Raw genomic sequence first — 23,284 nt, 5'->3', positions numbered from 1 at the left:
TATGTTTGAAAAGTTTTAAATTTTGGTGAAATACAATTTATCAGTTCTTTTATGCTTCATATTTGGTGTTCAAAGAAATATTTATCTACCTCAAAGATTTTTATCATGTTTTCTTACAGAAGTTTTATAGTTTTAGCTTTTTGTGTTTAAGTCTGATTCAATTCAAGTTAATTTTTATATATGGTATGAAGAAAAGGTTGAGATTCTTTAAAAAAAAAATTTCCCCCCACATAAATATACAGTTGTTCTAACACTGTTTATTGAGAAAAGATCATCCTTTCTCTGCTGAATTACCTTTCTGCTTTTGTCGAACATCAACTAACCATATATGTGTGGGTCTTTATGAAATCTGTTTTATGTAGGGATTTATATGTCTATCCTTACATCAATATCTTAATGTCTTGATGATTGTAGCTTTAAGTTTAGTAATGGAAGTTCTCTAGCACTGTGCTTCTTCTTCAAAATTGTTTTGTTTAGATTCCTTTCATTTCATATGAATTTTAAGATTAACTTGGCCACTCATATAAAAATGGCTACTGGGATTTTGATTGATTATATTGAATATATGGATCATTTTAGAAATGATATCTTAATACCAAGTCTTTTGATCCACAAACACAGTGCAATCTCTTCATTCATTTAGGCCTGTAATTTCTCTCAGCATTGATTTTAGTTTTTTAATATACTTTTAGTAGTGGACTTTTTCCTGCTCATTCAGCAAGCATTTATTGAGCATCTATAGTGTGCCAGGTACTGTTCTAGTTGCTGGTGTTATAGCAGTGAACAAAGTAGTCAAAAAGCCCTGCCTTTGGGGAGCTTATGTTCCAACTGGAGGAAGCTAGATGAGAAACCAGTAAGTATGTTGGATGGTCATTACTACTACTGGAGAAAAACCCATCAGGCTGTAGGGGGCTGTGGTATATGAATGTGAGGGGGACCAGGCAGGGTTTACAATTTTAAATTGGGCGAACAGAGAAGTCTTCATTGAGAAGTCAGTATTTGAGCAGACCTTGTCTGCTACATACATGAATAATGAAACAACTGTCAATTTCAGAAGGAAGAGGGGGAAAGAATGTGGGAGCTTGAGTAAGTGTGCCAAGTATGCTAATTACCTCCTATGAAATAACTAGGAGTCAATAGCATTTAAAAATCAGTAAGTGTTGTAATAGAAGTATACCTAATAGTAGAAAGGTAAACAGTGAGAAAGATAATGTGTTTGGTTGAAATCTAGTGATAAAGGGAGGAGGAAAAATAAGCACATCGAGTCATAGCTTGTAGTAGAGAACTAAAAGGTAATATATAAAGAGAGGACTAAGTTCATTATATATGGATATGACTACAAAGCTGTCCATTAGTACAGTAATAAAAACCTTATTAAAAGTAACAACTATTTTGTAAAATAGAGAGGATGGAATTAAGCAATACAAAGATGAGTACTCTAATTGTAACATTTCATTTTATAATGAAGTACCAAATATCTGTACAAAAATAATTTAAAAAATTAATATTCAAAAGACAAAAAACATACTAGAGATTTTGCCACAAAAACCATAACTGGTAGAAGACCATAGTGTATCAAATGAACAAAACCTTAAGGCAATAAAACACCTAAGTACCCCAGTTAATAAGCAAAACTTGATGGATAAACTGAATTCTACCTTGAAAATAGACACCATACCTTCTCAAGCACCTATAGAACATAAACAAAAATTGATTCTAATACTAGATTGTAGAGAAAATTTTAATACATGCCAAAAGATAGGAGTAATATAGAGCTGCCCACCTAATATGGTAGCTACTAGCTACATCTAGCGATTTAATTAATATGAAATAAAAGTTAAATTCAGCTTTTAGTCTCACATGAGGATTGATTGAGTTTGGAATGAGAAGAGGATGCAGATTGAAGATATTATAAGGGAACTAAATAATTCTCTTGCATAGCAGGGAGTCAGTAGACATAACTTGATACTAAAGACAAGGATGTGTTACCTACAATTATGGAGATAAATATAAAAATAAGTGAAATACAAAAGTAGGTGAAGGTGATTGTTTTTAGGCAGCAGGACTACAGGTAAGGGACAGTTATGCCGGCTGCCTTTCCATTATAAGCTTTTTTGTACTTTTTTTTTTCTAATCGTGTATATGTATTACATCAATCATATGTAAGTTTTAAGAAACTGATAGGATAGGGGAGCCTGGGTGGCGCAGTCTTTGAGCGTCTGCCTTCGGCTCAGGGTGTGATCCCGGCATTCCGGGATTGAGCCCCACCTCAGGCTCCTCCGTTGGGAGCCTGCTTCTTCCTCTCCCACCGCTCCTGCTTGTGTTTCCTCTCTCACTGGCTGTCTCTCTCTGTCAAATAAATAAAATCTAAAAAAAAAAAAAAAATTGATAGGGTAAATAAAAGCATCCTAGAAACGGTTTTGTACAATAGTTTCTTATCCATTAAATAATTATTTCATTCCTTTGTATAAAGTGAAAAACACTCTAGTTCTCTTAAGATTTAACTACAGCTAATTCATACTGAAAGTACAAATTTTTTTTTCAGGCACCACTAGCCTAGTCTTCTCTTCTACTTATGAGGATAGCAAGTAGTTCTCTATGATGGGCATATATTGCTTTTCTTTACCTGACAAGAATACTTAATTCTGATTTCAATAGTCAATAAAAGATTGGGAGCACCTTAAGATTTTAATTTAAATAAATACCTTTCAGACAACAAAAGCACACTTAAATGGGTCAGGAAGTAAAAATCAAAACATGTACTCATAGCCTCTAAAGATTTATGATATATTTCAAAGGCATTTTCTCTTTTGGAATTTCTAGGGAATATTTTAAATATAAGGAGTGACATCTTTAATAAGGACACAGGACAAATAATTATGAAATTTTTAGCATTCATAAAATGAAGGTACTGGTTATTAATTAAGGTACCATTTTGTATTGCATAATTTATTCACAACTGCTGTAGTTATTATATTTTTTCAAAATGTAACATCTTTTTTACAAAGTTACTATGAGAGAGGAAATATAGGTAAGGGTTAGGGTGAAAAAAAGTTTTGCCTTGTAATCTGAGACTATTACTTGAAAGCGTATAGGCAGACCATATCAAGACAGTGTCACTTGTTGAATGGGTACAGTTTTTGTTTCCCAATTTCCCAGATAGACTGGCTAAGCCAGTTTTTACAGCTTGACAGGCTGAAATTATCAATATATTGTAGTTAGACAATTCAAGTAAGCTTTACGCATAATTAACAAAAATTAAACACATAGGGATTAAATATAAACCCTCAGTCTAGAGGAACAGTATTACCCAGCAAATTCTCAAAAAGAAAATTTGAAAAGGAAATAGAAACCATTAAAATAAACAAATCCTAGAGTTGAAGAATACAGCGATTGAACTGAAAATTTCAGCAGATTCAACAGTAGACTCAACCAAGCAGAAGAAAGATGATGACAGGTCACTTGATACGTAATCAGAGCAAAAGTAAAGGGGAATGAAAATGAGTGAAGAAAGCCTGTGGAGGGGCGCCTGAGTGGCTCAGTTGTTAAGTGTCTGCCTTCGGCTCAGGGCGTGATCCCGGAGTTCTGGGATCGAGCCACATTGGGCTCCCTGCTCCCCTGGCAGCCTGCTTCTTCCTCTCCCACTCCCCCGGCTCGTGTTCCCTCTCTCGCTGGCTGTCTGTCAAATAAATAAATAAAATCTTTAAAAAAAAAAAGCCTGTGGAATGATGAGATACTATTAAACTATATGCATTATTGAAGTTCCAAAGGAAGAAAGGAGCAGAATGCTAATTTTTAAAGAAATAATGGCTAAAAACTTCCCAAATCTAGGGAGAGATCCGAGTTCATGAAGCTAATAGGTGCCCAAAAATTTCAAACCAAGAATCATCTTCTCCAAGACATTATAACAAGACTGTCTAAAGTCAAAAATAAAAGGGTTTAGAAGTTTCAAGGGAAAAAAAAATTGCTTCCATGTAAGTGGGCCCCTATAAGGCTATCAGCAGATTTCTCAGCAGAAACTTTGCAGGCCAGGAGAAAGTGGGATGATCTAGTTAAAGTGCCAAAAGGAAGAACCTGCTCACCAAGAAACTACCCAGCAAAATTGTTCTTCAAGATTGAAGGAGAGCTAAAGACTTCCCCAACAAACAAAAAGTTGAGGGTGTTACCACTAGACCTGACCTACAAGAAATGTTGAGAGGAGTTCAAGCTGAAATGAAAGGATGCTACTTAGTAACATAAAAACTTACAGAATTACCAAACAGGTTGGTAAAGGTTAAGTATATAATCAAATTCAGAGTATTCTTACAATATAATGTGGTGTGTTAATCACTTAACTAGTATAAAGGTTTACAGGGCAAAACTATTAAAAATTATAGCTGCAACAGTTTATATGGACACATAAATTCAACATCAAAAATAAAATATGGGAGGGGGGCATGAAAGAATGGAGTATGTGATTGCATCTGTTAGCTTAAAATAGACTGTTATGCCTACAAGATGTTTTATGTAAGCCTCGTGGCAACCACAAAGCAAAACCTGAAGTACATGCACAGAAGATAGAGAAGAGATTCAAAACATACCACTACAGAAAATCAGTTCACAAAGACAGCAAAAGAGGAAGAATGGAATAAGGGGACTACATGAAACAGCTAAAAAACAATAAAATGACATTAGCAAATTCTTACCTATCAATAATTTAATGCAAATGGATTAAATTTCCCAATCAAAAGGCATAGAATGGCTGACTGGATTAAAAAACAAGACCCAACTGTAGGCTGCCTACGAGAGACTCATTTTGGCTTTAAGGACACATGTAGGCTCAAATTAAAGGAATGGAAAAAGAAAATATATGCAAATGGAAACCGAAGAGAGCAGGGGTAGCTATACTTAGGCAAAATAGATTAAGTCAAAAACTGTATCAAGAGACAAAGTCATGATAAAATGAAAAAGAGGTTAAGAGGATATCACAGTTATATATGTACCCAACATTGGAGCATCTAAACATATTAAGAAAATAACAGATAATCAAGGGAGAAATAGTAATACAATAATAGTAGGGGACTTCGATACTCTACCTTTCAACAGTGGATAGATCTTCACATGAAATAAGGAAACACTGGACATGAAATATACCTTACATATAGAACAGAACATTCCACCCAACAGCAGCAGGATATGCATTTTTCTCAAATGTACATGGCGTTCTCTTTAGGATAGAGCATATCTTAAGTCACAAAAGAAGCCTTAGCAAATGTAGGAAGATTAATTTCATATCAAGTATCTTTTTAACCATGATGGAATAAAATTAGAAACAACAGGAGGAAAACTGGAAAATTCAGTCATGGAGATAACACCCACCTGAATAATCAATGGGTTGAAGAAAGTAAAAGAGAAATCAAAATACAGTTGATCCTTGAACAACATGGGGTTGAAATTCCCGAATAGTCAAAAATCCACGTATAACTTGGCTTCTTAAAAACATTACTAATAGCCTACTGTTGACTGGAAGGAAGCCTTCCGGTCAACATAAGCAGCTGATTAAAACATAGTTTACATAAATTTTGTGTATCATATACTATATTCTTAAAGCAAGCTAGAGAAAAAATGTTATTAAAATTATATGGAAAATTTATAGTACTGTATATATTTAAAAACCCCATATGTGAATGGACCTGTGCAGTTCAAATCTGTGGTGTTCAAGAGTAAAATGTATCCCTTAAAAATGGAAACACCAAAATACATAGGATGTAGCAAAAGCGGTTTTAATAGGGAAGTTCATAGTGATAAATACCTTAGATTAAGAAAAAAGGAAGACACAAATAAACAATATAACTACACTTCAAGGAACTAGAAGAACACACGAGGCCCAAAGTTAGCAGAAGGTGGAAAACAAAGTACAGAGCAGAGATAAATGAACTAGAGACTGGGACAGCAATATAAAAGATGAAGGAAACTAATAGCTGGTTTTTTGAAAAGATAGATTTTAGCTAGACTAATTTTTGAAAAGATAGACTTTAGCTAGACTAAAAAAAAAGACTCGAAATCAGAAATGAAAGAGGAAACATTACAATTGATACAACAGAAATGGAAAGGATCATGAGCCTACTATAAAAATCCATATATGCCAACAAAGTTAGTTAGCCTAGAAGAAATGGACAAGTTCCTAGAAACATGTAACCTACCAAAATTGAATCATGAAGTAGAAAGTAAGGAGACTGAAATAGTAATAAAAAACCTGCCAATAAAAAAAGCCCAGGATCAGCTTTCACTGGTGAGTTCTACCAAACATTTGAATGATTAACACCAGTCTTATGCTCTTCCAAAAAATAGAAGAGGAAGGAGTGCTCCCAAACTCATTTTGTAAGACAGGCATTATCCTGATAACAAAGCTGAATTAGGATACTACGAGAAAACTGGAGGCCAATATTCCTGAGGAATATAGATGCAAAAATTCTCAACAGAATCCTAGCAATCTGAATTCAGTGGCACGTTAAGTGGCACGTCATACACCATGATCAAGTGGCATATATCCTTGGGGTAGAAGGATGATTCAACATACACAAGTCAGTGAATGCAATACACAACATAAATAGAATGAAAAATAAAAATCACAAGTGATTATTATTGAATAGATAGAAGAAAAGTATTTGATAAAGTTAAACATGCTTTCAAGTTAAAAACTCTCAACAAATTGGGTATAGAAGGCACATACGTCATCTGCGAGGGAATAAGTATTTGTTGTTTTAAGCCACCCAGTTTGTAGTCCTTTGTTTTGGTAGTCCTAGGAAACTAATACAAGTTCCTATTTAAAAAAGTGATGTGAAATTAAAATTAAAAAAAATTGGCACAGGCCAATTTTTGGCAGAAGTAAAACTTCTGAAAAAAAAATGAACAGAAAAGTAACATAGAAAAGGCAGATGAGTCAGAATAAAGCTTATTTTATAGTAAATGGAAAGAAACTTTGTAGACAAAATATACTTTGCACTCAGTACACAAACAGTATAGTAACAAAGAAATAGCAAGGAATATGAAAAATAGAAAACAAGTAAAAACAGACACATAATAATTTACAAGGTGGAGAGCCTTTTAAAAATTTTTATTGTTAATTTTCTGGTTTTGCTACACTATAATTTCTACCAGGATTGTTTTATAGCACTTCTTGTGGTGATGGGAGTATTCCATAACAGTGCTGAATAATAGTAGCCACTAGTCATAGGAAGCAATTCATATATACGGAGTATCTTTCCATTTAATTTTATCTTTAATTTCTTTTAGCTGTATTTTGTAGTTTTCAATGTACAAGTGTTTCACCAATTTGGATTAAGTTTATTTCTAAGTATTTTATTTGTTTTGTTGCTATTGTAAATGCAGCTGCTTTCTTAATTTCCTTTTCAAATTGCTCATTGTTAGTGTGTAGAAACAAAACTGATTTTTATTTGTCAATTTTATATTATGCAGCTTTGTTGAAGTCACTTACTGGTTTTAACAGTTTTTTGGTGGGTGTAGGATCATTAGGGTTTTGTACATACATGTCATCTGTGAAAAGAGGTAAATTTTAATTTCTTCCTTCATTGTTTAGATGCCTTTTATTTCTTTTTCTTGCCTAATAATTGCTCTAGCTAGGACTTCCAGCACTATGTTGAATAGAGGTGATGCCTTGTTCCTAATCTTAGAGGAAAAGCTTTCAGTTTTTCATTGTTGAGTATGATGTTAGCAGTGGACATTTCATATTAGGCCTTTATTATGTTGAGGTAGTTCTATTTCTGGCTTACTGAGTGTTTTTATTGGGAAAGCGTATTTAATTTTGTTGGATGCTTTTTCTGCATCGTTTGAGATGTTCGTGTGTTTTTCCCCCTTCATTCTCTTAATGTAGTGTATTATACTGATAGATTTTCATATGTTGAACCATCCTTGCACTCTAGGTATACATACCACTTGATCATAGTACATAATCCTTTTAATGTGCTGTTGAATTTAGTTTCTTAGTATTTTGTTGAGGATTTTTACATCAGTATTCATCAGGGATATTACTCTGTAATTTTCTTGTTGTGTCTTTTTCTGGTTTTGGTATCAGGATAATGCTGGCCTCATAGAATGCATTTGGAAATGTTCCCTCTTCTTTCATTCTTTGGAAGAGTTTGAGGAGAACCTTTAAATGCTTTAGAGAATTTTCCTGTGAAGGCATGTGGTCCTGGGCTTGGGATCTGCTTTTATTTTTTGATTTATTAACTTTCAGTTATGTCTCTTTACTTCCTGCTAAAAAAGATGAGGCTTTAGCTTACTTATACTGTCTTTAATCTCCTCTTTTCTCTCTGTATTCCAAAGTTTAAAACTTACTATATTTAGTTCTTTTATTAATATTTTTACAAATGTAAATAAAATATTTGAATTCCTTAGATACTGTATTTTAAATCCCTACTATGTAAGATAAGAAAGAACACTAGGACTTTCGGGGTGCCTGGCTGGCTCAGTTGATAGAGCATGTGACTTTTGCAGGTTGTAATTTCAAGCCCCATATGGTGTGTAGAGATTACTTAAAAATAAAATCTTTAAATAATAATAAAAAAGGACATCAGGACTTTTATCTTTTTCTTCATCTTGTGTTTTCTACTCCTTCATTTCCACTCCTGTCTTTTGTATTTATTTGAGTGGGTTTATAATGTAACATTTATGTTCTGTTCTGTAATGAGAAGAATTCAGGCTTGTCAGATTGATTTTAAATACAGTAAACTGCAGTTAATCATTGAGCTAGGGTTAATTTTTGTTCTCAGTGGGTCCAAGATCATGATGCTAATGGAACTCAAAAAATAAAATATTTGATATCAACGTTAGATTGATTATCTTTACTTACAAATAGTAAGTTTTTCAAAATCATACTACTAGTTTGCTTTATAATCTGACTATATTCTTACTAGTTTTCTTTATATTGTTCATCTTCCGCCATTATCATCTTTAATTGCCTTTTTCCTTGATAGAGAAAAAGATAGCTTTACCATAGCCTCACATGTTTCCTGGCTGAATCATAATATCTATTATTTGTTGGATGGAATCCTACTTGTCCTGGAGACATCTCTTTTAGAGCCCTCCTCCTGCCTGCTTTAGGTTTGGAAGTCTGTATATCTTTCATTCAAAGGTATTCCTGCATTTCTGGGTTAGATATACTGTTTCTTAGATCCCACATTAACTCCGGTATACAAGGTACTTGTAATTAACTCAGTGTACAAGGTTCTAAATTCTTGCTGTCTTCAAACGGCTTTGGCCTGGCTCATAATTGCTTGATAGTTTGGCTGGGTGTAGAAATTTAGTTTCAGATTTTTCCCTCAGAACTTGAGGGTTTTGCTCAGTTTTCTCTGTGTTAAGATGAGAAGTCTGATGGTATTCTGAGACTTGTTACTTTCTAACAGACTCCTTTCCTCTCTCTTTGGAAGCTTCAGTATTTCTTTGTAGTTCTGGAATCTTATAGTTACTTGTCTAGGTATGAATTATTTTTGTCCTTCTCACTGGATTCTTTGGATTTGGTGGACCCTTTGTGATTGAAATGCATGTGTCTTCCTTCAGGTGAGAAATATTCGTTTATTATTTCTTTGGTAATATTTCTTGGTTTTCTATGTTCTCCCATTTTGAAATGCTTGCCAACAGAATGTTGGCTTTCTGGATTGATTTTACGTCTTTTATCTCTTCTCATGTTTCTACCTCTTCTTTTTTAATATGTATTCTGACAGATTCCTTCAGTTATATCTTTCTGCCTTTCTGTGAATGTCTGTAAACACATTGTTAATACTTCAGTAGCATTATTTATTTTCTGATTGTATCATTTCAAAAGGCAACATGGTATAGTAGTTACAAGCTTATGCAATAGAACCAGACTGCCAGACTGTGTGGGTTTAGATCCCATCTCTACCACTTAATAATCTTAGGTCACTTAATGTGACCAAAATGAAGATAATAACTAGTTTGTGGGTAAAGGAGTTTATATTTGTAAAGCATTTAGAATAGTTATTGGTGTAGCAAAATCTGTATTGTCTGTTAAATATATAGCATCCTAGTTTTGTTTCACACAGTGCAGTTTATTCAGGAGTGTGTTAAGTATATTTTGTTTTGTTTTTGCATTTTCTTCTGTACCCTAAATAATCTGATTCTTCCAGGGTTAATTGATCTACTTACTGATTTTGTTCTTTTTCTTAGCTGCTTTTTTTTATTGTGGGTATATAGTTCTCTGATTTCTTAAGAAAGCAAAATCTTCCTCAAATAACTCATGATTTTGTTTTAATGGAGTATTTTAAACTATACAGCAGTTTACAGAATAGAATAAAGAAATGACAGATGGAACTCTGTCACCAGCTTTAATAATTGGGTCTTTTTTCATCTATACCCTCACTCCTTTCCTAATATTGTTTTGAAGCATATTCCACATGTCATTGATCTGTAAGTATTTTAAAGTATATTTCTAAAACTAAAGACTTTGAATCTTTTTAAATTTTAGAAAAATTGATGGGCCCTCTCCTCCCCCTGCCTTTATTTTTCCCTCCATGTTGAAGGAACTGGATCAGTTGTTCTATAGAATATTTTACATTCTGGATTTGTCTGATTGCTTTTTCCTGATGTCATTTTATTTATTTTCTTCCAGTATTAATGTAAACTGGAAGTTTGATCCAAAGCAGTGTTTATTAACTTTTTGTTTGCTTTTTTCATTGTCTCTTTAAAGGACCTTTTTAGAATTTTTTTTTTTTTTTAATTGTCTACCTCCTGAAACCCAGGGGACAGATCATAGTATTGTGCTTTGAAGAGTAAGAAACTTTTAATTTGTTATTTAAGTTCTTCTTACCTGTTGGGTGTGATATTGCTCCAGTTAAGAATATATGATCTGAAGGTTTGATCCTATTTTGACTCTTTTTCAACAAGAATATTTTATAAGTAGTACTATGTATTACATATTACATCAGGAGGTACTTAATATTTGGTCATCTCATTTTTGGAGATGCTAAGATTGATTAGTGCATGCAGTTGATCCATTGTGAAATTGACTATCACTTTTTCTCTTAATCTTTTAAAATCTATTGATGATTACTGCCCATCTATTTATATGTCATTTCTTTTGTTCTTATTAGCTAAAATTCTTTGAAGGACTAGCCCTCTCATCAGTTTGGTCTCTCTGGCTACCTTGAGATACAGTTTGACAGGACAGGCAAGAAAAGTTCATGATTAATTTTCTTTTATTTACCAATTTTTGATTAGCCCTTAGTATATCATCAGTATCCGTTGGCTTTAATTTTATACTTTTTTTTTTTTAAACATTTCTGGCAATTTGTAAGGACTAGTATTTCATGAGTGTTATTCTTTCTTTGGGTCTTCCAAAGAACAAAGGCAAAATTTACTGTTTTTTAAGTTGAATAAAACTTACTCTATCTTGTACTATATTCATTTATATTTAAACATTCTGCTATTTCATCATTCTATGATTTATTTCATAATGACTCATCAGCTATTTCCATCTCTTCTAAGAAGAGATGAAAATAGAAGAATGGTGGAATCACATTGGATGATAAAATATGGGGGAAATTGTCATTGTTGCATCATTTTTTCAGTTTTTATTTTTTTGTATTACCCAAGTAATTGCATCATATTTCAACAAGTTATAAAAGAAGCCTGGAGACACACCATCTTTGTAGGCTCTTTTTTAGTTTTCATTGAATGCAGTTGCGAATTAGGAAGTTTTCATTTCTGTCCAAAGTGGTTAAGAGAAGAAAAATGACAGTGGAAGATGTCTCACAACTCTTTGACAAATCAGCAAATGAATGCAAAGAGAAACTAGCACTTCAGGTCCAGACCAGCATTGTCTGAGAGAAATATAATATGAACCAGAAATGTAAGCCACATACATAATTTAAAATTTGCTTTATAAAAGTTAACAAAGAAAATAATGTCATTGAGGAAAACAAGAAATACTTGGAATTCTGTTTAAAAATTAACACCCCTGGGACAACTTTGCTGGATTTTTCTGTCTCTTTTTTGGTCAGATAAATTCTCTCCTTTCCTCTTCTCCCCTGCATTCACCCCAAACAGGCCAAGTTTTCTGATGGCTCTGTATAGCTTGTTAATGTACTGGCTCATGTTTGCTTCGTCTCCTTATATGCCTTATTTCTCTTTAACTTCGTCATATCCTGGCATGAACCCTTTCTTCCTGAAGTGTCAGCTTGTACCTTTGCCCAAGGCTTGCTTTCTTTCTTTTTTTTTTTTTTTTTTTAAGATTTTATTTATTTATTTGACAGAGATAGAGACAGCCAGCGAGAGAGGGAACACAAGCAGGGGGAGTGGGAGAGGAAGAAGCAGGCTCATTTCGGAGGAGCCTGATGTGGGGCTCGATCCCACAACGCCGGGATCACGCCCTGAGCTGAAGGCAGACGACGCCTAACCACTGTGCCACCCAGGCGCCCCCAAGGCTTTCTTTCTTGAGCTGAAACAGTGGCTTCCAAACTTGTTTGACCACAACCTATAATAAGAGATATATTTTATTTTATGACCTTATGTGTGTGTGTGTGTGTGTGTTTGTGCACATACATACTCATAAACACGTATCTGAAACAAAAGTCAGGAAGTACCCTTACCATTACTCAGAGTCTTATATTCTAACTTTTTTTCCTTATCCTGTTTCATTTTTTAAATGTTGTTTATAGCCCACTATATTGCTGGACCAAAGGGTTAGACATTTGTAATTTTGTTAAGACACTGATAAATTGTTCTCAGTTTGTACTAATTTATACTCCCACCAGCAGGGTGTGAGAGTAACGTCAAAGCTGGTATTACAAGTGCTTTCAAAATTCTTCTCTTAGAGGATGTGACTCATCAATGTTCTCAAACTTGATGGACCCCTATCCTGCTTGGGGATAGAATATCTTATGCTTTAACTACTTTTTTAGTAGTAGTAGTTAGAAGGAGAAAAAAAAAAAACAAACCTGTGGGTTAGTTGAACTTTTGGGATTCCATCTTGATCTATAATGTTTTGATTGTATCTCTTTGAATAGCTTTTTTGTGGTTGCTCTAAATATTGTTTTTTGTATACATAATTTACTATAGCCTGCTGGTTAAGTCCCTTTATCCCCCCTCCATTTCTAATATATTGCCTTCTATATTTTTTCTGCATATTGTGAGAACCATATCACACAGTGTCATCATTTTTGCTTAAGCCATCAAAAATAATACAACAAAAGGAAAGTCTATTGTTTTTACCCATATTCTTTTCTATCCATTCTGCCTGATTTTCCAGTACTCCTTCTTTTATCATTTGTTTTCTGTTTGAAGAACCTCCTGTAGCTAGCGTTCTAGAGTAGGTCTAGACAAATTTCCCTCTCTTTCCTGAAGGATATTTTGTCTGGATACAGGATTCTGGGTTGGCAGTTTTTTTTCCAGCACTTGAATAGTGTTTCTGGGCATCAAAAATATGAATGTAAATTGAAATTTAAAATGTTTATTAACTGTGACCATAGTGGTCTAAGTGTTAAAGAATTTTCTTCTAAATTATAATTACTATGAGTATAACATAAATATATTCTTGATTTTGTTTATTAAATAGTTCTTAAACATAAATGTATCTCTTTAGAGGGGACTGTTCTTTTCATGGAATTTATGTATTCATGGATGAATATTATGTTAGAATGAGACTGGTTTCTGTGGAAATTAATAATAAAAAGAAAAGATATTTATAAAAGAGTATTGATAACTTTTTTAAGTATATCATTTATAGTAGAATATACAACGTATTCCTGATAAATTAATGTGTATCTAATAAGTTCACATAGGGATGAAAAACTGAGCAAAGAATTGGTTGATATGTGACAGCATGAAGGCTTGTCCAGGTTAGAAGAAAATACGGATTTACTGTGTCCAGTGTTCTTTTGACAAAAATTAATAAAAATGTTTCTCAATAAAAAATAGAAAACTCTAACTTCGGTGTTTACTACTTTTACTTGAAAACATGCTATTGATTTGACAGAAGTAAGAGCTCTTTTTTCTCTTTCTTTTTCTTTCTTTCTTTCTTTCTTTCTTTTTTTGGTGGGGGGGGTTATGTGCTCTTTTCAACTCATTAAAACCACGTAAAGTATCTTCAATTCACAGACATAAGACATGGGTGACTGATAGAATGTACTAATTTCTTTGTCATTTTTTGGAGAATGGTGAAAGTACAGATCTTGAATTCTAATTTAAGATGCTTTCCAGATCTTGGATTCTACATAATTCTAGATAAGTTATGTAAGGAGTCTAGTCATAAGCTTTTTACCTGGATGAACTAAATTATAGCACTCTTCAATATTTATCATCAGGTTTTCATTGGATTCTCTCTGATAGCTTTTTAATCAAAAATTTTTCTTATTCCCACCTCCCAAAGTTGTAGCAGCCCATTTGGGCCAAAATATCTCCTTTTACATGTCAGGTATTATCGTTAACAGAAATGTACGGGATAGGGAAAGACAAAACCACCTTAGTATATGGTTCTTCCATTAAGGGTATTCCCCTGATATCAATATTTCAAATTACTTCTTTGGTGTTTTGGGTGTTTTTCCAATCATGGAAATGCATTGTAGTGAGATGTTAGGTGTGTGAGAAATATATCTTTCTCCTGTGAACTGGAAGAAGGAGGATTATAAAATGTACTGTAGGAAATGTAGAGTGTAGGAAAGGAGAAATGAGTATAATGCTCTGACCTTAATATTAATTCTAGTAACTGGTTGGTAACTATGGAAATTAAGGATCTGGAAATTGATTCCCTTAAAACCATCTGGTCCCATTGTGAAGACTGCTGGTTAAAGGTTTAATTTTTCTTCACTAGATTATAGTCTTGAATCTGATGCTGGATAATATTCATATACTTTTTATTTTCATTACTGTTAATTTCCTTAAGGACCTTCATCACTGTAACTGATTACTATTTCTTTATGCTCTCTTTGAGGATTTTTTCATTCTTCCTGAGTATACTCCTCAGTGGAACAGTTTCTTACTCTCTTCCTCTTAACGTGTATATTTTTACTCACAATCCACTTCAAGTTTTGATTCTCTTCTGTTGCATTGGATTTTGTCTGTGTGGTTATTGGGTTTTCATTTATTCAAAAAAACTTAGGATATGTTGCAAAAATGTAATTGCCCAGGAGTGTCAAACGTCATTGTATTTCAGTGGCTTAAAATCCATGAGGTCTGGAATTTGGCGTGTTTTTCTTACCACTGGATATGTGGAATATACCCTAGTGAGTGAATGAATAAGGAGAAAAGGATTTCCCAAACTCTTTCCTTAATAGAACTGCTAGTTTTTAAAAAAATCAACCAAAATAATGTTGTAGCCTTTTATTTTTGTTAGTTGATATTTAAAATGGTACTTTTCTGGTAGAAGGGTAATGAAAATGCTTTTAATATTGTGGTGAGAAATGTTGTTAATGTTTCTGATCATTTTAACTTTAATTGTTAATAAGAATTAATGGCCATGTTTGGATAGTTTAATAAAATCATACTGAAAATACAGGGTAATAAAAGTACCTATCTCATAGGGATGTTGTGAGGATTGAGTTAGTTAATACATATGTAGAGCACTTATAACAAGGCTTCACACATAGTGAAGTGTTTGGTAAGCTGTTAGTAATTGAGAATGATGCTGAGACAGACTTCTTTCCCATCATTCTGCAGGGGGATTTCTTGATGGTTAGTTGATCAGTTCATTCATAGGGAGGCTGGCTATTGGCCCAAGGCAGTCTTCCCTCAGGCCCTTGCAAAAGCCCCCTAAAAGGATCACCCTCCACGAGCACTTTTTCCTCAGCTTCCTTCCCAAGGACCCCCCTCTCAACCCTCGAGGCTAGTGGGCTGGGAAGAACTTCAGAATGTGTAGTATATTTGCAGTCAGTTGATGCGGGTTTAAAATGGGCTCTGCCTTTTACCCCTGTGTGACTCTGTGACTCAGGGCAAATTGCTTCACCACTTTTTTCCTACCTTATCTATCTCATCTCAGAGAATGTTCTTTTTCTCTCTTTTCTTACTCTGAGCAGCCACACTGCACTTATTTAACTTCCACATAAATGCATATTCTCTCATATCTGGCCCTTTGAACATGCTGTTCACTTTGGATTGAACACTTTCTCTTCCCTCTTGCCTTGCTTTGTCTGACCAGATCCTATTCGTGCTTACATTAAATGCCCCTCCTTTAGGAGGTCATTCCTAACCAATTCCCACCAGACTGGTTTGTATTTCTGCCATGCTTTCCCCTCACAACGTCATGATTCTTAAAGCCTTTCATCTCATTTGGAGTTGCCCTACATAGTGAGCTCCCACAGGGGTTGATGGGATCTGACATGTTCATTGCTTCATCCCCAGTTCCTGGCACATAGGAGGCCCCAATTAATGCTGTATACGTGCATGGGAAAAAAAAAAATACCAGAGATACTGTTGCTTAGACTTTGGCTAACATCATCTCCACAGCTGCCCTTGTTTTACAGTATTTTTATTTTATTTTTCCCTGTAAAGCCGCTGAAACTTAGAAGCTGATTCTGTCACAGTTTAAGATGCCTTTGGAAAATTCTGCATTCTTCTTAGATGAATCTTTAGAACTTGGTGAGTTTCACTAGATACCTTCAGTTTTCATTTTGAGCTCAGAGGTATGCTGTGTTGTTGGTTTTTTTTCCTGCGTAATTCATAATCATTGGATAAAGTGAGGTTTGCAATCTCCTGGCAAGAAGCATAGGACAAAGTATTATAAAAGTATTTAGAGCATGATCTGCTACTTGCTTTGATAGTCTTAATTTATCTTTAGAATTTTAAGTTTTTGAGGAGTAAAGAGTTATTGGTTGGTAAGATAATTGACACGGAGATATGAAGTATTTTCACCAATTCTTAAAATTTTTCAGTTATTTAGAAGTAAGATTTTTAATATCTTTTTCTGAGATGAAGGTGATTTGCAAATGACTGAAAAAATAAGAATTATTTCCTGTTGCATTATAAGTATAGCGATAAAGAATTAGTTGATGACTTAAAGAAGAGCCAGTCACCCATTGCAGCTCCAGCTTATAAGCAAGTCTGTCAGGAGTCTGCAAAATACCAAATCCAGCCTGCTGCTTGTTTTTCTATGACCTATGAGCTAAGAATAGTGTTTACATTTTGAAATGATTGGAGGAAAAGAAAATCTCAAAAGAATACTATTTTGTGACATGAAGATGATATGAAATTCAAATTTCAGCATCTATGAATAAAGCTTTATTGGAATACAGCCACTCGTTACATATTGTGTATGGCTGTTTTCATGCTCTAGTGGCAGAGTTAATTTAAGTACAGTAGTTGCATCAGAGACCTTAGGGCCCAGAAAGTATATACTGTGTAACCCTTTACAGGATAAGTTAGCTGATCTATGCTCTTCATGGTTGGAGAAGTGCTTATAGGTTGAGTGCTAGTAGCTTCATTTTCAAAATAGGAAAAAATAGTATCTTTCCTATCTGAAAGCAGGGGTCTTGGGTTTACTAAATTACAGGTTTCCAAAGGGTAGATACCATGCTTGTTTTTTAAACAATGGATGCCTCCATGGCTATTGTAGGCCTGACACATGGTTGTCACACAGTCAGTGTTGAGTAAAAGAACAAGATCTGTTGTAAGTTAGCTCTAGTACCTATTACATCTATGTGTGATCACAATAATTCTAGTTTCTTTAAAGGTTTGCTTATTGGGATTGGGTGTTTTTTGTAAACTGTAGGAGAGAATTAAAAAAATAACAAAACAGGCAAAAAAAAACTGTAGGAGAGAATTTTGATGAAAACAGCAATTTTCTCTGGATCTGCTCTTTACTGATAGCCATCAAATCATTGGCCAGATTTATTTGTCTAAGTTGATTATATATTGTAATATTTTGACATCTTAAGAGACAAGATAAACCACTAATCCAAAAGTTACCAATCTTAGAAGACTCCTTGTTGTAAATCTTTAAAATGTATATATATACTAAAAGCTACTCTTGGATAGGAAGATTCATATATTCTCATCTAAGTCTTCTGAAACTTCCTCAACTTATCCACTGAATCTCTTTCTTAAATGAACCTTCTCTGTATAGTTTGCTCAAGAACCCAGCTTTTAAAATATTATCCTGCAGAACATCTTGTAAAGATCAGATAGTTTAAATGGCATTTAGTTGAGGAAAACTGTTGCACGTAAAAGGAGTCTGGGGAGATCGGACAGCTAAATGCAGTCAGTACATGACTCTGGACTGGATCCTGTATTAGAGGAGGAAGAAAGCCTTAGAGGACTTCATTTGCTCAGTTAAAAAAAAATTGGAAAATAGACATTAAATTAAAATTTTGTGTAATTGTTAAATTTCCTGAAGTTAGTAACTATATTATGGCTATTTAAGGGAATGTCTTTGTTCTTGAGAGGCATATGTTGATGTATTTAGGCGTGAAAGGGTATGATATATACAACTTATTCTCAAATGGCTCAGCAAATGTTTATCCATATATGATAAAAAAATTATGTGAATGTTAATTGATAAATCTGGATAAAATATACATAGGAGTTCTTTGAACTATTTGTACACTTTTCTGAAAGTTTGAAAGTATTCCAAGTAACAAGTTTAAAGAAATGCCATTAGCAATTACCAAAAAACCTAGAGATTATGTCCAAATACTGTTGCTTTTAAATTATTAATTACTTTCATTAAAAATACACTTACAGTGCTTGTACTTTTTCAAAGTGCCTTCACACATACTCTGTTTACATGGTGGTACTATTCTGAACAGTATTTTTTGGTTGGGTGGTTTATGATTAATTTGTTCCTCAGTGCAGATACTCTGTTCTATGATTCTTTACTGGATTTAATAAGTTGACTTACAAATGTTTTATAGTAATGTGGAGATAAATAGAACTTCGCAAATGTAAAAACTGTATGCAAAGATAGTCTTTATTTTAGCAGTATTCTTGCTGATTATCTCCTCAGTTCTTTAAATCATAAGATCATAGTTAAATACCAATTAGTACAATTTAGAACTTCAAAAAATCTTACATGTGATGTGTTTAATTTTCTTCCTGCTACTGTTCTTTAATATAATGTCCACTACAGCTTGTTTTATTAAAAATCTGTTGTGTTCTGTTAGCTCCATAAATATGCTTTGTTTTTAAATGTAGATCTGGTTTTACTACCTTACATTATTATATTTTGACCTTAAGTTATATTTTGAAGGAAATTCAAGAGTAAGGGTCTATTCTAACGTTTCTCAAACTGGTATTCATAATTGATGACCTTTTTGAGCTTTTTGTTTAGTGCCAGACATTATATTCTAAGCACTCTACATTTAGTAATTTATTTCATTTTCACAACAGCCTTATACTAACACCTTGCCTTGATTTGCTATTTAATTCTATCTAAAACTGCTGGTAAACCTCAGAAGCCTTAAGTTTTCTTACCTCTTTTTTTTTTTTTTTTCCAAATACAAATTATGGGAACTGGGGATCTGGAACTTAATATAGAAAAATTGATTAATAGGGGCACTTGGGTGGTTCAGTCAGATGGGCATCCAGCTCTTGGTTTCTGCTTGGATCATGGTCTCAGGGTTCTGGGATTGAGGCTGGCATTGGGCTCCGTGCTCCATGGGGAATCTCTTGAGGATTCTTTCTCCGTCTCCCTCTGCTCCTCCCTCCACTTCAGCATGTGTGCACTGTCTCTGAAGAAAAAAAGCCATCTTAGAAATTTTAGGGTGTAAATAATGGGACTGGTCTAACTTCGACCTAGACTTTCTGTTGCCTTCATAATGGGAAGGAACCATATATCAAAATAATTCTTCAGTAATTTTACTGCAAAAGGAAGTAAATATGACTTTCAGTATCCAATTAAGAAGCAAACATGTAGAAATCTAGTTTTCCTAGACCTGAATTTTACCAAGTAAAATGACCAAAAAGTTAAAAATTTAAAAATTAAGGAACTGATATAGTATTGCTAACTTTTAAAACTTTTTGCATTGAATTAAACCATGCTTTTTATAAAGTGGATAAATCTTGAGTATCCTTTTGATGAAATTTTATGAAGTCCACACTCGTTTAACCAATACCGAGATGAAGATATAGAATATTTTCATCAACCTAGGAGCCTCCTTCAATGCCCCCTGACAGTCAACACACATTTCCAAAGGTAACTATTATTCTTACTTCATTTACTGTTCATTAGTATTGTCTGTTTTTAACATCTTTTGACTCTTTTTTTAGATCAACATCTTGTTTATGTGAGTCACCCATGTTGATTCATATAACATTAATTTATTCTTTTTCATTGCTTTGTAATACTTCATTGTGTATTGGCACAGTTTATCCATTCTGTTGATGAATATTTGGATCATTGTGAGTTTTGGGCTGTTACAAACAATGCTGCCATGAATATTCCTGAGCATGTCTTTGGTGCATATATGCATGCATTTCTTTTGAGTAAATATCCAAGAGTGAAATTGTTGATCATGGTATTTCTGTTTAGCTTTAGTAGGTGCCCATAGTTTTTGAAAGTGGTTGAGTCATTTTATACCTACCAACAGCGTACAAGGGTTCTCATTGCTCTATATTCTCACCAACACTTAAAATTATTGGTGTTTTTTAATATTAGCTTCTTTGCCATATATGTGGTGAAAAATTATTGGAGTTTTAATTTGTAATTCCCTGCTAACTTTAAAGATTTAGTACATGTTTATATGCCATTGACCATTTGAATATCTTCTTTTGAGAAATGCCTATTCATGTCATTTGACCATTTTTCTGTTGAGTTGTCTATCTTATGGATTGGTAGGAGTTCTTTATTTCTAGGATAAGTTTTTTATTGCATTAAATATTGAGGATATCTATCCTCTACTTCTTTACTCTTTTAATAGTGTGTCTTTATAAGAAAATTTCTTAATTTTAATAAAGTCCATCTTAACCAAACTGTTCTTTTATGATTGGTATTTTGTGTTTTAAGAAATCTTTGTGCCAAAGCCAAGAAAGTATTCTTGTATGTTTTTTCTTATAAACTTGTTTTAACCTTCGCATTTAGGTTTATGCATGGTATATGATAAGATTCCTGGTTCATTTTATTTTCCATATGGAAACCCATTTTGTCAAACATTATTTATCAAAAAGACTATCTTTTCCCTATAGTAATGCATTAGTGCCTTTGTTGTAATTCAGGTGAGCGTTTATTCGTGGGTCTGTTTTTGGACTGTTCAGCTCCATTGGGCTGTTGTTGTTCCAGTGCCATACTCTTCTAATTACTGTTGCTTTAAATTCTCCAATTATGTTCTTCACAATTGCCTTGGTTTTTATTGGTCCTTTAAATTTCAATAAAAATTTCATATTCAACCTGTCAGTTTCCTAAATAAAGGGATAACCCGCTTTATAGTAAGCAAGTTAAAAAAAATAGCAAGTTTAATACTATTTGTTATTTAATATTATTATTGACTAGCTTAATATCAAGTCTATAAATCAAGTTAGATATATTGGACATCTTTCAATATTGAGAGATTCGATACCTTAACTGTGGTAGTACCTTGATATATTTAGGCCTTTTAAAATTTCTCTCAGAATTTCATTTTGTGTGTGGAGGTCCTATACATCTCTATTAACTTTTTAAGGTAGGAATAATGATATTGTGATTATGTTTTTTATTAGTCCTTGTAATTTGTAGATTCACACTGGTGTATTTACAGATGCAATGACACAGTTTTGGTGGTTTGCGTTTAGTAATGCAAAGGAGGGTGGGAAGGAATGGAGAAGGGGCAGTATAGATGTAACCAGATTGACCATGATTTGATAATCATTGAAAATAGGTGAAATGTGGGTTAATATTATTCTTTTTACGTTTGAAAATTTTCATGAAAATAGGTTTAAAAAATGTAATGACTACAGTAGGTTGATACACAAATATAAAAGATTGAGAAGTTCTCTGGAAATTTAAATATCAGTTCTCACAGGTATCAGGTCATTACTCTGAAAATCATTTGTAAATGAAAGAATCAACCACTTAATGTTTTTCTGCACAGATTATATTCCAGGATAACCAAATAGTTAAGAGGGAAAGTTTATCTTCATAGATGAATCACAGCTGATAAGAAATACTGAGCAAATAAAGGATTAGAAACTCACCACAGTGCAACTTCTAATGAAATAATGGATCTAGATAATGATCAGTCAATGACTACTGAAGCCACTAGGTGAAAAGTCTGTTGGGACAGGGATATAATACAGTGGGTAGACCAAGATGGAGTAAGCTTAATTCTCTGACTGAGGAGAACTAATGTATTTCCTAATGAAATACAAAAACCAACTATTTGAAGGCTGAAATTTAATAACAGGCCAGTTGAGAGGGGAAGTTATAATTTGAAGGGAATTCATAATTTGAAGGGTGGCCTGTATAATTGTGAGTTTATCATTTTTTTCTTTCCATGACCCAGCTTTGACCAAATGGTGGGCTGAATTGTGGAACTGCGCAGTGGGTGTAGCAGTTAGCAATACTTCAAGAGAAACCCCCATTTCTAGCCAGAGGATAAGGAAGAGGGGTCCCCTTATTTTCCTTTTTCTCTCTCAAACCTGCCCTAAGACCATCTCCAGTTCTAAAATTGCACTGCCATGGTGGCACTAGCACTTAAAACTCTGAGAGGAAATGATTTCTCTGCCCAGAGGATTTGGGAAAGGGACTGCTGGAAACTGCAGCATGCTGGGAAGATCTCAGGGAGAAGAGAGCTGAGAGGAGATTCCCTAATTGAGTATGAACCCACAAAGGTCCTACCTTACTTGTGAGCTATACATGCACAGAGCAGATCCAAAGAAACACAGCAAAGACTTAGATAACTGAACTACGGTATAAACCACTGTTCAGATCCAGACTTGCCCCTGAGTGTTGCATGCAAAGGATAAACCCAAATAACATAGTAAAAGTAAAGGCTTTAAAAACTGAACTGACATTTGAACTACCACCTACAGAAGGCAATACAGAACTTACAGTAAACTTCAATAAAAAAATCAAATTATCTAGAAGGCGTTAATAGAATCTGGAGTTTTATAACCTAATATTCAGAATATCTAGGATATAATCCAAAGTTGCTTGACATACCAAGAAACAGGAAAATCTGACCACTTTTTAAGGGAAAAGACAATAAATAAAGGCTGAACCTGAGATTATCCAATGATGGAGTTTTTAGAAAAAGACTTAAAAGCACCTGTTATATCTGTGAACACTCTTGAAATGAATGGAAGCACAGTTCTCTGAAAAAATAGAAACCATGTAAAAGAATGAAATGGAAATTTCAGAACCAAGAAA

The 23,284-nt window shown here is 33.7% G+C and overlaps 1 protein-coding gene across 22 annotated transcripts in view; it reads left to right on the top strand.

Moving 5' to 3' along the window:
* CLOCK (clock circadian regulator) overlaps nt 1-23,284 on the top strand; it is a 137,500-nt gene that overhangs the window by 12,071 nt on the left and 102,145 nt on the right. For 6 of the 22 annotated variants that reach the window (XM_044387760.3, XM_026508917.4, XM_044387756.3 and 3 more), the window contains exons 3-4: nt 16,501-16,587; nt 19,995-20,137. The exons of 9 other annotated variants lie outside the window; for them this stretch is intronic. The gene's annotated coding sequence lies outside the window, so the exon portion shown is untranslated. The remainder of the gene's footprint in view (nt 1-16,500; nt 16,588-19,994; nt 20,138-23,284) is intronic. 7 more of the 22 variants (XM_044387759.3, XM_048211760.2, XM_048211765.2 and 4 more) reach the window with 3 other exon arrangements.

Source organism: Ursus arctos, unplaced genomic scaffold, assembly GCF_023065955.2.
Source record: "Ursus arctos isolate Adak ecotype North America unplaced genomic scaffold, UrsArc2.0 scaffold_9, whole genome shotgun sequence".
In the NCBI taxonomy this organism is placed as follows: Eukaryota; Metazoa; Chordata; class Mammalia; order Carnivora; family Ursidae; genus Ursus; species Ursus arctos.
The sequence above is the reverse complement of the archived record's forward strand: the minus strand, read 5'-3'. Positions and strand labels throughout refer to the sequence as shown.